This window comes from Pleurodeles waltl, chromosome 10, assembly GCF_031143425.1.
Source record: "Pleurodeles waltl isolate 20211129_DDA chromosome 10, aPleWal1.hap1.20221129, whole genome shotgun sequence".
NCBI classification, from domain to species: Eukaryota; Metazoa; Chordata; class Amphibia; order Caudata; family Salamandridae; genus Pleurodeles; species Pleurodeles waltl.
Genome location: NC_090449.1, coordinates 124356721 through 124371288, shown reverse-complemented (window position 1 = coordinate 124371288; position 14568 = coordinate 124356721).

Here is a 14568-nt window from a genome sequence, read left to right as displayed (position 1 = left end):
AGTGTATATATATATATATATATATATATATATATATATATATATATATATATGTATATATATATATATATATATGTATATATATAAACTTTGGTGATGTGACAATTTTAATTTAGATTTTAACTTAATTTAAATCTGCCCCTGCATTGATAGTGGGCACAGCAGCCAGCGCTCTAGTTGCGTCTTCAGAAGTTCCTAGACCGCCCCAAAATTACACCTAATTAGCTCTGTGGTATTTCTGGTCACATAAATCACTAAATATTTCACGCCATATATGCTCCATTGGAGTGGAGACTCTCCTTTAAAAGAGGTGGAGCTATCTGTTGGTTGGAAATATTTCAGATTTGTCCCAATTGATTTGTAGTCCTGAGTATCCACATAAATTAATAACCTTTTTAGTGATAGGGGTCGCATTGGTTTCCGGATCCTGCATGTGTAACACTGCCATTAACGTATAAAGGTATCAAAAGGGATTTACTTCCCACATAGAGCCAGTGGTGGGTATGTAACTCACGACGAAAGCCTTCAAGGGGCTCAACAGCTTGTAAAAGTATCAAAGGGGACATTGGGGAACCCTGACATGTACCTCTACAGACATATTGTAAAATCAATGGAATAGGATTGATTCATTTAACTGACCTCAATTAGGCAAATTCAAGTCTTCTTTCCCTGTTTGGTTCGCAAATTCTCGGGCTATGAGGTGAGGCCCATGATAGTCTGGTCTGTGTTTGGACCAAGGCTGGGGACCAGCTGCTGGTTTTGTTCTCTGTCTGTAGCGAGTGTAGTAGCTTCCCTTTCTTGTCCCCAAACTCATGTAGTCTGTATTGTGTTGTCATGTGTGCTAGGGATGGCAGGTCCAGCAGCCTCTGTCTAAGTGCCAGCCTCCCCTGTGCCTCGTATTGTCATCTGGGGTTCCAAATAGTCCTCCCTTGTCCTGTGTATGTCATGTTCGAAATCAACTATTTCTTTGTGTTTCCCAGCCTGGTAGGACATTGTCTGTCCCTTTAGTACTGTCTTTGGGGCGTCCCAAAATATGGTAGAGGAGTCAATCGTGTCTTTAGTCTTGTCTAGGTTGTCAGTGATTTGTGGTCGTAGGAATTCATCAAATGTGGCATCTAGAAGCCACCAGGTGCTCAGTTGTCATTGCCCAGACTGTTGACGACTTCTAAGTGGCCCTAGTCTGAGGATTATCATGGCATAATCAGTTAGAGCTCCCAAAAGGATTCAGGAATCCACCAGCCTGGCCGTGTCTACTGAGGGCAGGAGGATCTATGAGAGTGGGAGTAGAAGTTAAAGTCACTGGCCTATGGATGCAGCAGTCACCAAGCTTCCATCAAGGAAGTCGTCCATGACTTCAAACTGATAGATTTATATATCTGGGGGTTTCTTGTGCCACGTCTTGGGGTCTATGACTGAGATGAAGTCACCGGCCACCAGTGTTTGTCATACGCACAGGGGTGTGGTGGACAGGATTGTAGCATCACCTTTTTGAGAGTCCGTAGTGTGTGTGTCACACATGTTGGGGGTAAAATGAGACAACCATCCAATGTATGCCCTCTATTTCCCCTTCAGTTACAGTAAATCGACCTAGGTTGTTGCAGTTGGTTTTTGTGACCAGCAGGGGGAAGTATTTGTGAAGTAGGACAGCAACCCCTCGGAATGTATTAGTGTAACCGGTGTGAAACACTCTGGTATATCCACTTCAGCGTAGGAGGAAGGGTCAACTATTACCCAGTAAGTGCATTTACTGTAACGGTGCCACCAGAGGAGCTTAGCACTTAAGCTACTGGAACACTGCTTTACTCTTGATTTTAATAATCAGGCAATTAACATTCCAAGATGCCAGTAATGGTATCTTTTGCTTCTGTCATGGGGTTTGTTCCAGTGTATGGATATGGGAGGTGTGATCAGGTGTTGCAAGTTGTGGTGTAAACAAAAAGTCAATATAACTAAACTCAGACAATTCAAACTCCCCCCTCCCTACACTTTTTTAGCATGAAGCATCTGTCACCAGGCGTGGCTTTGGTAGGCATGGCTTTGGAAGGGAAGATGGTGGCCCCGGCTTAGAGAATTCCGTCGGGCCTCTGCTCTAATCTGCCTGCATCCTGAGTGGCTTTGGGTCTTGACTGCTCCAGACGGTTGTGCCTACGCCAGGGGGGACGGTGAACTGAACCCCTCCAAGAGAGAAACAGGAGTTGTGCAAGGTGGGAGGTGGCTGGACGGCAAGGCTCCCCCTCGCGGAGGCCTGCATTGCCTCGGGCTGCAAGAGTTACGGTTCCGCCTGTGGGATCGAGTCAGAAGGAGATGAGAGGGGCTGTGAGGCCCAATCTGGTGCAGGCCCTTTTCTCCCCGAGCAGAGGGAGTGGAGAGAGTGCCTGTGCACACAATAGCAGGCCAGACAAGGCAGCACTACCAGGGATACGGGGTAGAGCAACAAAGACAGGTCCCTGTCCCCTGCGGAGGGCGGCCGGACAGCAGAAAGGAGGACACTGTGTGGCTGAAAGGCAGGGAGCTACTGTGAGGCAGTTGGGAGCGCGCTCTCCCCATCTGCCTGGATGTTCGGGCCTCCCCCAGGGTGCCCTGTGAACAGCGACGGTGCTGGCCGACCTGAGGGTGCGAGGGCAGGAACACAGCAACACTGAAGAAAGAGGCCCATAGAGGAATGCACTGTCAGGAGGTGGCTGCCTGTCTTTCCTTGCCAACTGGCAGGGAAGCCAGCCACCAGCAGAGACCCTGTTGGTAGACAAAGAACAGAGGAGTGGGCACATTGGGGCAAGAGGAGCCCCCTCAACATTTGGAGATAGCTGGAGGCTGCACGGCTGCTCGTGCCTCTGTGCTAAAAGAGGCGAGCAGGCAGGCCGTTGGCTTGGAAGTGGAGAAGAACTTGTGGGCACCTCCCACTGATAGGGGTGGACACCTGGAGGCAACAGGGAGGGGCTTAAGTATAGGCAAAAAGGCACCAACACAGGTGATGGGGAAGTTGAGGGCAATGTAAATGGTGCAGAGTACAGACACAGGAGTGGAGAGGGTGTCCGAAGCCGGAGAGGAGGCAATAGGTATGTCAGGTGCCTGTGGACAGCTTGACCTCTCGATCCTGACGGAGTGGTGCAGATCTTAGCAGCGGTGAACTCCTCTGGTACTTCCTTGGAGGCCAAGCTAGACGTGGTGGCCTTGGAAATGGGTCTCCTTCCCGAGGATCAGAAGAAGTTGCATGAGCAGGTGTCCAGTGCACAAAACTCGCTCTGGCTATTACAAACTCCAACATTGGACCTCTAACAACAGATGAGTGATCTGAAGGATTATTTATGACGGCTTGAAGAAAGGGCCGAGGATGTCAAAGGCTGCACCCAAAGCAACAATATGCAGGTGGTGGGTCTGCCCCAGGCCATGCAACAGCAGTACATGGTTAAATACCTGGAGAGTTGGCTGAAGGCCACAGTGGCACCTGCAGGCCATCAACCTTTTTTTCCCTTGAGATGGCACATCAGGTTCCTGCCAGAGACCCGCTATCTGGGTCCCTGCCGTGACCGGTTTTGGCAAAACTTCTGCTTTTCCAGGACAGAGTGATAATCTTGCACGAAGCACAGCAAAGAAGCCGCCACATGATCGATAACAGTAAGGTGTTCATCTTCTTGGACTACACCCTGGCCATGCAATGAAACAGAGACTACGAGAAATGGGATTGAAAAATGCCCTGCTCTTCCCGGCCCAGGTGTGTCACTTTTGAAGGGAGGTCAATTTGTTTTTTCGTGGATACTGCTAAGGCATGGGACTGGACAGAAACACATGGTGCCTTGTCACAACAGGGATCCTTGCAAGTATGGACGCAGCTCACTTGGAGGGCATGAGCATACCATGGCAGATGATGGGTTGAGTGACAGGAGCCACCTGGCCTCTCCTAGGGGGTTCAGCTGGATGTGCTGATCGACGCCGGTAGCCTCCTTCAAGGAATCATGACCAGCTCTGCTGACTGGGGCCACACATTACGAAATTAACTGAGCGGCTCCCTCCATCAGGCCACACAGGCACCAAGATGTTAGCCCTTTATTCTCACGCCCGACCAAGGACAAACACAAACATGTCATGTCACACCCGACAGTAATTAACCTTATCACCTGAAATGTGAGGGGGTTGGGGACTCCGGCCAAACGACATCAGGGTCCCTCCTATCTATTGGCACAATCTGTCCACACAAGTATTTTGCAAGAGACCCACCCTCCTGACCTGGTGGGGCGGGGGAGGTCACAACTGCAAGCTCGCTGGAGAGGCCAACTTTTCTGTATCGCATATTGAGCATACGCAAGAGGCGTGCTGGTGTGGGTGGCAGTAGGGATGCCTTTTCAGCTGAAAGGTCAGAAAATAAACATAGAGAACAGATGTTTATATGTGAGTGGTGAATTGGATGGGTACCAGATTCAAATATTGGGCATCTATGCACTGAACACTGGACATGCGGCATACCTGCATTCTATGACCGAGCTGCTAGAGGGAACACGGGATGATTCCTTGGTGGTGGGGTGACTTTAGTTGTGTATCAGAAGCAGCCCTAGACCGATCACATCCACCTTTGGTGGGGACAGGCACACTCCAAGCAGTTAAGCACTTGGCAGGGAAACTGGCACTTGCTAGATGCATGGTGGCAGGCACATCTGACAACCAGGGAATATTCACACTTTTCCTATATAAATGAGATACACACTAGAAAAGACCTGCTGCTCACCTCCTATCATATTGCTTGGGTGACTCATGTGAGAGCTGGGATTTTCTTGATAAATGTTTAGTCTTTACGTAATTATACTTACAAATTAATGTGTGAATTAATTTTAATAATAAAATTGTGTTTACGAGAATTTTGACTAACTGAATGGCCACAATCTTATGTAAGGCCTATATTTTGTCCATGCTAAATTAAGCTGATTAAATTATTTTGTCTTTACAAGAGAGTGTGTTTCTTAACTAAAATAAATGTCAGAATTAAATGTGTATTAAGTGGTCTCTGCTGGACTGAAGTAGAAGCAGATGCAAGGTCACTGTGCAATGCAAGCTGTATAAAATGTTTCTAGTGTGTTCCGTAGTCTGACTGACTACATTGTTTGTAGTTATGTAGTTTCTAACTTGTATGTCTTTCCTTGAGGGAAAAGAAATGGTGTTATAACATATTTTGTAATCGTTTTCCTGTGACTTCGTATTCCGGTGGAGTGAAAACAAAGGATCCACAGATGAAGCTGCAGAAGAGGAAATGCAGGATACAAATGTATGAGTTAAGACTTTGTCAATGAAATAACAGCAAATAGAAGAGCTTAGAGTAAACAAATTGTATCATTTGGAAAGCTGGTAATGTTCTGATTGGATAAAGCACGAGGTGAGAAAGTTATGACCAACCATTTTAATTTAACAAGTTTAATTTAATGATCAGTCACCATTGATCGGGGTCTTCTTTGGGATTTTCGTGTATTCTGAGTTCTAGAGATTCTATTCTGTATGATATGTCACTTTGACATTTCAAGTTTTCCAGATAGTCTATTGACATTCTGGTACTTTATTAGTTTATGTCTGTTCAATACGGAACTTATACTTAGATGGTTTAGTGTATCTTATAGTCCAAATTCTAAACCTTCACCCCTACCCTTATTCTTGTTCCTTTCCTGATGTTGGTGCCTGATGTTGCTGTCCCACTGACAAAGTAGTGTCAGAGTCACCAGATCCTCAGGGTTTGCGCACGTTCCCAACACGTCCTCTAATGAACAGCTCCAAGACTCTGATAGACAATTCACAGAGACTGTGAGAGTTCAAGAGGGGAAGAGGGGATTAGGAAGGGTACTGCTGGGAAGGAGACCTTTAATGGGAAAAAAGGTTAGAACACACAATATAACCTGAAGTAAATATTAATAAACATAGTCTTCTGAAAATATGAGCAATCTTGAATTGCAGTTTTAAAAATTAACAGATTTTGTGATGATCAGATACCTGTAATGGAATCCAGATTAATTCAAATAAAACTTTTCTTGTTCAAGCATGAATTAGAATAACAAGAATATGCATAATAGAAGCATATAATATTGCATCTAGAACTTCTGATCCTATATATATTTTCCTTGAAATGTTTTCAACACAGATTACACTCTTAAAACACTAGAGAAGAAATATGTTTCAATGGGTTCAATAGTTCAAGAAATATTTCCCATACTTATCAACTCGAATTGTACTAAGCAATTATCCTGGAATGGTAATATGCAGTTCACAACATAAATAAACTCTAGTAAAAAATTGCATGTCCTGCTGACTCGAATGCCACCATGCAAAGTCAAGAAATGGTTGCACAATAAATAGCAACAGGTTTTGAAATTATCTTAAATTTAATTATACATCGTACCACTTCAAAACCTTCTTATAAATGTCAATAAATAGTAACACACAATGTATCACAAGCTTTTAAAGCTTCATAAATGAACCGCGCCTCTTGCCGATTCGTGATCAATCACGTATGTGTCAATAAATGTCAGCGCGCAATGCAACTCAAGATTTCAAAGCTTTTCAAACGAATCGCGCCTCCTGCTGATTCATAAATATCCACGTGTATGTCAATAAACACTGGCGCGCAATGTAACACAGTTTTTCCTTTTTAAAGCTTTTCAGACAAATCGCGCATCCTGTCGATTTGTAAACCTCAACGCGTATGTCAATAAACGCTGACGCGCAATGTAACATGAGTTTCAAAACTATAAACGAATCGCGCTTCTTGCTGATTCATAAACATCCATGTACACACTTTAACAAAAATACTCGAGTGCACTTTTTATAACCTTAAAACAAATTGTTGACATAAATAAACGATCAGATCTTAGAATGAGATAATTCTAGATAAAATAAATGGTATTGTGAATAAACCCAAACTACCGTCTTACCACCCAGGAACAAGATGCACCAATGAAGATTTCAAAGCAGAACTGGGAGATCAAAAAGGCCACTGGAACTGAAGTTCTGGAAATAGCTGCTCTTCTGCACTGGAACCTCTGAATAGTGAGCACTGAGAGTTGGGCTGACTCTCCTTATATAGAGTCTTGGCCCAGCCCAGAACCACGCCCAGGCATGTTGCAGGGAAAGTCTCTGGAAGGCCCTGGAAAGAGGCCACACCCTAACCCACTCTGAAAACCTGCAGCAATACCTTGCAAAGAAACAGTATTTGTAAACATATTAAGAATAAGTGTTTAGGATTGAGCTCTGCAATGCAAAAGGGTAAAATACAACATATCAGCACAATGCATGAATCATGTTATTTTGAAAGTGATGTTTTTTTGCATTTTTTGACGCCAATAGAGCGCGTACTGTTCTGGTGTTGACAAGTAGACGCTGTTATTCATTACTGTAGTGATTTGATAAATGTATGAGCTGTGAATTGTTATTTGTCTTTTGTTTTTCAGGTACCAGCTGCAAATGTTTATTTACTGCTGCTTATTTTTGAAAGCGCCATAGTTAGATGTTTTCTAAATTTGTGTTAATAAAACTTTTACAAGAAGCCCAACATGTTGATGCTATTTAGTGGTTTCTGAGGCGTTACTCACATGCTCATGAATAGCTATTGATTTTTTTTGTCTTATCATTATCAGATGTATTAAATTTCTCTTGCTCAGATTCTTTTGCTATGTTTTGGGTAATAACCATTGAGATTATTTGTCTTTTTGCATTGATTTAACTTAGATATATCCAGCGTTCGACTCAGCCTTTGTTGTTTCTATATATGTATTATTTGTGTTTGAGAATTATTTTTGTGACCTTAGCGTTGTTAATATAGGGAAATAAATCATTACATTTGTAATAAACTGGTGTGGTTATTGAAGTTGAATTGATTATCATATGTTATATGTGATGTCTATGACGTATTTCGAAAGACATTATTCCTAAAACATATTCGGTTCGGTTCATCGACCTAGCGTTTGAAATCCACTATCCAGTCTCTTGTGACTAAAATATAGCTAGGGTTTCTCCACGTCAACACGCACAATACCAATAATCTCGCAAAAATGGATTCCGATCATGGCCCTCTCTTCCCTGAAGTGGGGAAGGGAGAGGACGCATATCTCCTCTTGGCATCTTAACAGCAAAGCGTCAGAGGATGCGCGTTTCGTGGCACTTTAATGGGAGAAGTAAAATACTTTTTTGAAATCAACGCTGGCACAACCGCCTCACAGCTATTATAGGGGGATGAGTTTAAAGTGTGCATAAAGGGATCTGCATCAAGAAGTCATGCGTGGTGCGTTTGACACTACACACACAGATGAACTGGGTGGCGCAAGAGCTCCAGGGTTTCAAGATCTGGGTGGTTGCGGATGGGGACATGTCTGGACCTCATCTGCGTGAGGAAGAAGCATACTGAAATAATCTTACACCTGGCCCTCTATGATTACAGGGAGCATTTGGCACAAGCCCACGTGGATGGGGATCAGTCAATTTGGCTACTCTTGGGAGTATAGTGGGTGGAGGGTGCTCATAGAGTGGTGGTGTTCTCAAAAAACTATCAGTCTCTGAAAGGGCCGGTAGAGGAGGAACCAGAGGAAAGCCTGGCGTTCTTCCTGGCAGGCACCCCCAGGATTGCGCTGACCCTAGGGAAGAGTCAGCAACTAGAAGGTCCCATCAAGGAGGGAGAAATAAGGTGGGCAACTAAACAGTTAGCAACTGTCAGATTCTCACCTGGATTTTCTGCGGGAACGAGATGAGATCACAATGCTAGGTCCCAACCTTCCAGGTGACTGAGGTGAACCAACAATGGTCAAAGTCAACCTCAACCGATGGGGAAACGGGGAAAGGAAGTGACAAGAGAGAAGGTTCACCGAAGACTATGCTGCAGGAGGTGTGTCTATCAGGACCCATCTAAGGTGTAGTAAAAGAATCGAAAGTGCATCAGAGACCTTTTTACAATATATCTCCAGTACTTCTTACGAGGAATGCACAGTAAATAATAACTCAGTACTTGCATGAATCTCCTCTTCTGTATAGGAATAACTAGGACAACTGATAATACCACATAATGAAGGTAAAAGAAATACTGGTGGGTAGGTGATAGGTGCCACTCATGAGCTTCCTAATTATCAAGTGTGCATCAAACATTAGTATACCTCATGTATCTAATAATGTAATCACAGTTTAGGCTTGTAAGAAATGGCTGGAAAGCAAATACGTAAGGGGAGAACTATATATATATATATATATATATACACATATATAGATAACATATTAGTTCAATGCATTACTTCATGTGCCCAGTATTCAGTCATTATAATAATGTCAAAAATAAAATAGAAAATGTCAAGTCTAAAATACAAGTACGGATGCAGAAAGTTCAGTGTGGTAATATCTGCAGACCAAATCCAAGTAAACAATAGTAATTTTTATAGTCTCTGTATTTCCTCAAGGCAAGAAGAAATGTTTCCTCCTTTATTCCACAAATGCAAGCTCAGAGTCAGTTAAGTACCTCTAGCATTTTAAAGCAGTCTTGAAATACATGTATAGTGCACTAGCATGTTACCCAAATAAGCTGGTTGCAACTTTAAAATGTGTCTTTTTCAGGAATTCCTGTGGAGGCTCCTCCAAGACCAAGGACACCACGACGGAATACTGCCCAATAAGAAGAATTGACGGAGAATGCTGTGATGAATGAGGGAAAACCCGGAAGTATCAGGTAAGGAGCGCAATCAAAAAAGAACTAATATCATCTATTCTCCCGCTTGTCGTCCAAACCCTACCTCATAAAAGCAGGGGTCCCCCAAGGATCAATCATCTCACCTTTTCTTTTCAGCATCTACATGATATCATTACCAGAACTGATCAATGATTTTCATCTCACATGCTACAACTATGCAGATGACACACAAATACTACTTAAATTAGAATGCCCAAAAAACATTGAAAACTCACTAATGTTCAGTTGCCTCAGAGCCGTTGATCAGCGGGGCTCTTTCCTTCATAACCATCATATTCAAACAGCTAAGGACTGCATATGCCTATGTTGATACCTATTTTATCTGATTATGTGTATATTCTAGTTATATATAGTTCTTTAGAAAATATGTATTGCTACTATGTCATAACAATAATCTACACACATACTCTTCAAACCTGTTTAACTAATGTATATTTACTCATGGTTTCAATATGTATATGTATGTACATGTGTGTATGTATGTGTGTGTGTGTGTGTGTATATATCTATATATCTATATATATATGTATGTTATTCTATGCTTAACATGTTCATAGGTCATTGCATAGCTCCTAGATAAGTTGTTATATTAGATACTTATGAATCCCTGCTCTCATTTTATATCACACTTTGTCTACCCATCACCATATGTCATATCTCTATCAATCTATCCACATTCCCACTCTGACTCATCCCAAATCCATTCTACTACCTTCATCTCCTAAAAACCCCTGCCTAAGCTCTTCCCTCCTCTTCTACATCTAACTCACCCAAACCTCACTTTACTACCAGGACCTCCCAAACGACCCTACTAAATTCTCCCTCATTTATCTCACTTTTAACTCAGCCAAAACCCCTCCTTCTACTATGATCTTCCTAACCCTTTCCACAGACTCTTCCCTCCTCCATCCCCCTTTTACTCATCCCAAGCTTAAATCCTATTACCATAAACTCCCAATTAACACTTCTGGATTCTTCCCTCCTGCACCCCTCCATTACCCCAGTCAATCCAACTAACACTCACATAGCCCGGGTCAAATTAACTCATAATAATACTAAAACTGTACTCATATTTCCCTATACTAATCCACCACTAATCCCTTTTGGGTTCCGGAGTAGCGTGCTACTCGCCGAAAAGCACTTTGACGCCTCGTCAGGGGTAGTAAGCGGTATATAAATACTATTACAATACAATACAATACAATGGCAGGATGCTGCAGGCCGAAAACAACTAAAACGCCAAGCAGCTTCCTGCCCGCCAGTGCTGTTTCCATTCTGTGCGAGCTGCACACCCGCTGCACTCGGAAATGGCCTTGGACAATCAGCAGGTGTGACAGCAACTGGGAAGACACCAGGCAGCCATGGTTTCCCACTGGAATTTTATAATTGCGCACAGGCGTAAGTGATTAGGCCCGTCGACAAAATGTATGCTGCTGAGCACACGACTGGATATCTCTCGGAGTCCTCTAGCGAGACGATCATAGTCATGATCCCAAAAGGAGGAGGAGTAATGGACAGGAAGTCATACAGACCATTGTCTCTCCTCAGTGTAGCCTGTAAAGACCCAGGAAAATAATAGCGAACAGAATTCTGTTGGGCCTGCAGACTCTTGGTCACTTGGACCAGTGCAGCTTTGCATCAGGGAGGAGTACTTCTATGAATATTCTGTGTGTTTTTTCACATCATACCCATACTGTTGGCTGACCACAGCCGAGCGGCGGCACTGTTAGTGAACATAGAAAATGCCTTTTACAGGATATCCTGGACTTACCTTTTTGTGGTTCTTCAATGCAGTGCGTTTGATCGCAACCTCATAGCCTGGATATGGATCTTGGGTTCAGATCCCAGGGAAAGGATCCTCATTGTCCGTAAATACTTGGACCAATGGTAAATACACAGGGACTCCTGACAGGGCTTCCCACTGTCACCCGTACTATTTGCACTAGTAATGGAGCCCCCGGTGTTCGGACTGCACACATAGCATTCGGAGCATGGCATACCACAGAATGGGATACCCACATTATCTCTCTGTATGCAGATGATATATTGATATAATTACACAATGATGTTGCTGGATTGCCACCCATTATGTGAACACTTGAGCAATTCAGGGTGCTGTTCGTTCTGCGTATGAACGTATGAAAGGCATGCCTTTTCCTGTTAATTGAACAGTCGGTGGCCGTGCTGTATGGGATGGTGCCCACAAATATGCCAACTACCATGCTCATCTTTTGTTACTTGGGGGTGCACATGTTAGAGACCTTGTGGATGTCGGGAAAGGTAGCTTGGGTAAGATGGTTGCAGCGCTATGGTTTTCTTCGGTGTTCTGGTGATCATTACCGCTATCGCCAATGGATAGAGTGGCATTGACCAAGATGGAGGGGGTTACTGTGACTCCTGAATGTATTCGCAAACGTGCCACTGCTGCTGTCACAAACTGTGTTTATGGACTTGAACAGCTGGCTCACTGAGCTGGAATGGTCCCAGGGATGGCAGCATGGGCTCTAAACAAAATATGCTTCTCCCTGGTGGCCAGGGGACTGGGGTACCAGAGTATGACCTGTGTTATTTGGCCAGCTAGTTGTAGTGGCTGATGACATGGGTGGCCCAAGGGGTGGCCCTAGAGGTAGGATACCTTTGGCCTCACAGAACAGAGCGGGATACCATTGAGGGCGTGATCAGGGTGGAGGCACAAGGGGAAAGCACCCCATAATTCCTTTGAATGGCCTGGTAGTGCTGACATTGCTGGCAGTGGTACTAGCGCAGACAGTGAGAGGAACGGTGCACTCGCCAGATCTTCCACCGTGGTGTCAGCTGGCCGGTGCATCACTCACAGTGAAGGCATACCTCGATCACCACACTGAGGCTATCGGGGGTGGCCATCAGCCCATTCAAGGAGCTCTGTGCGGACTACAACATCTCAGTGGAGCAACTCCTGACTCATGCAGTGCTTACTTGAGCTATAGACCAGACATTGGGAGACTCGGGCAAGCAACCGGACACCAACCTAATGCTGCAGGTCCTGTTTAAGTGAAGCCCTAGCCACCACCGTATAAACAACCTATACAATACAATGGATAGGTCGGTAGGACCAGAAATATTGGACTTGAGCTATAAATGGAGCCAAGATCTTCATATAGAGCTTATGGCTGCTGACTTGGACAAGATTCCGGGACACATTTCAAGGGTCTCAGAGAATGGGCAATTCAAACTCCTGTCATTGAATTAAGTACAGTGCAACAACCTCACCTCGGCACGCCTAAACAAGATATTTGTCACACTGTTTTCCTAGATTAACTGCTGATCAGGCCTACTTCAACCACGGGACGTGGCAATACACTGCTTTGTGCCTCTTCTAAACGGAAGTGTGCGCATACCTCATGCGATGGACGGTAGAGAGAACATCAACTCACCCAAGACTTGTTTGGTCGGCCTGATGGTCCACCCAAAAACTGACAGGCACCTTGAGTAGGCACATGGACCTCACCCTGGCGCATCACAGGATAGCTATGCATTGAAAGGGGACCATGCCCGCCTCCTGGTGGAGATGTGCAAGGGAGAAGTCCAAACATGGGCACAGGCCGAGGATGATGCCTTACAGCGCCTCCTCTGACGAGAGGCTGGGAAAGATGCATATGTCACGGAATGGGATGTTATGCTACTGGCGCTGGAGTGGGAACACAACTTATGAGCCCCGTCAGGCACTGCATGTTGCAGTGTACACTTCAGGGAGAGGTTGAGTTTTTATTCAACGCCACACGCTCACCCAGTAAACACATAGGCTGAACGATACTTGCACACTTGTGACATGCTGTACGAGTTTTCTGTTGGGGTCCGTTGATTATTCTGTAATAGATGATACCGTGTATCCACTGTTTTTGCATCATTTGTTAAAAAAAGAGAATAAATATATATATTTTTTAAAGCATCTGTCACCCGTTCCCAATCATGTAAACAATTGTTATGAGGTGTATGTTCCTGTCTATTCTCCGAGCAGTCGCGAGTGTGTTTGCATATGGATTTCTGCACAACAAACTCAGCTAGATTTGCATATATGTAGCTGACGTACAGAGTTCATTGAGAAGGTTGGTTCCAACCCAAGGTCAGACATGCATTGTCCAAAACAATAGATAAAGGATATATTGAGGCGACTAGTCAGCGTCAGTCTTTGCTGTCCCGGGAGAGCCGCCCACCCCACGAGGGGCCCATCGACCATTGCCAAATGCTCACTGCAGCTGTCCCCTCCTCTGTGCTGTGGTGGTGGTCTGGGTTCTCTGTGCAGTCCTCTCTCCGGGGTCAAAGGCAGCACCTCCATGTGCCCCCCGGATCCCCCCGTCCTTTCACACGGGCATGTTCTTTTTTTTATAACACATTTCATTGGCTTTGAAATATAAACATGGCCCAAAAGGCGAACAGACAAAATAAGCATAAGAAAGAAAGGCATAAACAAAAGGAGATACCTGCCCCACCCCATACCCATGTTCTAACAATAATGTACATACCAAGACTAATAATCAGATCACTGGGTCCGCACCCTCCCAGTCCTCTCACCACATGAACATTCGAGTTTCATCATTAACCATTTGTTGCATGGAATGGGCAGGTTCCAACTCATTTCCCTATAATAAGGCCACTCCTGCCAGACCTTGGGGTGTTGCGGCCAACCCTGTGCACCGCCACCTCCATGCTCATACAGTGGTCCATCCCTTTTTACCAAACTGCCAGGGAATTGGGGGAGAGGGATTGGAGATGGCGTGGTCTTGCACTTCCTTGCTATAGCTCGCTTTTCCAGGGTCAGACCCAGAAATAATAGTGACAGTTTGTGTCTATTACCGCCCACTGTGTCCATCATATGAATGAGAGTAAGCTTC